The 2,477-nt window shown below is 33.9% G+C and overlaps 1 long non-coding RNA gene across 1 annotated transcript; it reads right to left on the bottom strand.

The window, feature by feature from the left end:
* Positions 1-147: 147 nt before the first annotated feature.
* On the bottom strand, positions 148-845 carry LOC121963204. The gene is made up of 2 exons (XR_006107210.1): positions 748-845; positions 148-605 (listed from the first exon to the last, which is right to left on the bottom strand). It is a non-coding gene; the product is annotated as an uncharacterized LOC121963204 (long non-coding RNA).
* Between the last annotated feature and the right edge of the window lie 1,632 nt (positions 846-2,477).

The raw sequence follows: 2,477 nt of genomic DNA, 5'->3' as shown, positions 1-2,477 counted from the left end.
TGTTTAGTCACATAATTTCAAATATGAAATTATAATCAATATAGCTTTCTGGACATTTTCCCCATTGTTTGGATACTTTTCTAATAACCATAATTTTCTTGCCACCTTTTAGTTTTTGTTGCAAAAAAAAATCATCAAATTAACTGATTACATTGTCAGCGCTACAGTCTTTTATTATAAAGCAGTGTTATATTATGGTGAATAACATCTTGGTACATACCTACAACATTGTGCAATAGTCATTGTGTTTCATATGTACACATTATTTACAATCAATACAACAGTGCCTTAAAAAATGTACAAAAGTTACACATTTTTAAATATAGAAGCAACTGTTTGTTCACAAGAAGTTTGAGGATTATGGGTCTAAAAAGACACAAATGATCCCCCAACATAGCGCAGTCCGAGTCCATCTCTGACAGTCGGAGCAGATAATGACATCATATGTTGCACATCATCGTGAACAACGACAGCAGTCAGAGAGCAGACAGCAACGAGACACAGAAGCAAACAGTGGAGTTCAGTCCATCACATCAAAAAAGACACATGCACAGATCCTCAGCACTGCTCGAATCCTGCCATCAGAGAGAGGGCCAGAGACTCCACTGTACAGGAGGAAAAACACCAGATTACTTCTTGTTCATTATTGCGATCTTTGCATAAGGTCTATCATGAATGTACTGGCAGAATATCAATATGACGTAGTTTATTATAAATTTCGAGGCCTGGATCACTGTTTTCACTCACAATGAGGGAAGGAGCCGCGACATACAGCCTTGTTGAGTATCGTCACGAGGAACATGTGACAGTTTTTGAAATCTGATTCCATTTTATCAATGGACTCAATCCTGGAAGAGACAGATCACACAATATTTAGATACAAACAGGCTTGTCCAAAAAGCTACATCAGTGCAAATAATAATAATAGTATAAGTATTAAAAATACATAAGAATGTAAACATGTATGTGAATCTTTTAACCGTCTGTCTTAGGAGTTCCTCTTTGTTGTTACTGTCTTTATGGCCTCCTGCTGCCGTTGTTATGTGAATTTTATCATTTTATAAAATTCAAAACATCTTGCTGAAGGACTACAGTTGAGGCTAAAAGTGGCACATCTACAGAAATGTTAATTAATGTGTTGTTCGCATAAAAAAAAAATAGGAAAAATGAAATGTGTGGTGAAATGAAACAAATTCACCACAAAACATGACTTCAAACACTATATGTGTGCACTGATATTGTTACTTTACAGATACAAAACACACATTTCTTTAAGTTTATATGAAATTTACAGAGTCCTTATGGGGTCACGTGGTTGGAAAAAAACTTAATGTGTAAATCTGTGCAAACGCATTTGAAAACTATGCCCCTTGATTCTCAATCTGTGTGTCATGGTACCCTTTGATTGGGTAGCAGACATTCCCAGCTAGTAATTTTTGGTTCTGAAAACATTCTGAGAATGGCACATTTTAATGTTTTAGTAATGTTTTCTAAAGCAAGTTTTCTTTTCGTTCCCAGAACGTTCATCTTAAAGTTAGGGCAACATTCTCTAAAAACATTAAAAAAAAAACAAACAATTTTTTTCATTGTTAACATATTACATTACATTTTCATTAAAATGTTCTGTAATCTCAGGCCCCAATAACATTTTCTGAATGTTGCTTTTAAAATGTTCTTCCTTTGTTCTCATGTAACATTGTGGGAACATTCAATGATCTGTCACCGCTCAACATCAACAAAGCGTTCTCAAAATGCTGAAGTTAAAACATCACATCTTAGTCAGCATTGAACCTTATAGGAGATACTATTTGAAATGATAACATCCTTAAAACATTCTTTGAACATTAGATTAAAATGTTTTTATAAACTATATTGCAGCTTGAAGGTAACTTTAGCCAATGTTGTGGGAATGTTCCCGCTAGCTGGGTTTGTCCATGAAAAACACAGCCAATCTTAAAATAGTCACTGCCATCTAAACCAATTTTATCCGGTGATTTTGGGATCTCTATAAACACAAATATGCATGTTTGGGTATTTTTTTATAAAGATAAACTTCTTTTTGAACCAGTTTCCGTTATGTGATCACAGATCTCACTGGATCTCTTGGAATGAAACTTTTTCCATTCCCTCACATAAACTATGGTTTTTGTGTTTACTATTTGCTCTATGAATAAAAAAAAACCTAAATAATTCCAACTATGGTATTTCCAACACCCTAAAAACCTAAAAAACTCACATCAGGTGAAATAGGAACATGTCGCAGCCATAAATCCTACACCAACAAACAGAATGATTATTGCCTATATTTTGTAAAACGGGTTGCTACTAAGGATGATAATAATTAATCTATCAATTCTATGCTTTATCAAATATCACTTAATCCACTGTAAATTTTACCCATAATTGATGAAGGAAAGTGTTAACGATTTTGCAAATCTAGTCACTGTGTCATTCAAGTTTGCATTGCGATATAAAAC

The sequence above is a fragment of the Plectropomus leopardus genome, unplaced genomic scaffold (assembly GCF_008729295.1).
Source record: "Plectropomus leopardus isolate mb unplaced genomic scaffold, YSFRI_Pleo_2.0 unplaced_scaffold10396, whole genome shotgun sequence".
NCBI classification, from domain to species: Eukaryota; Metazoa; Chordata; class Actinopteri; order Perciformes; family Serranidae; genus Plectropomus; species Plectropomus leopardus.
This window is presented reverse-complemented; position numbering and strand designations above follow the sequence as displayed.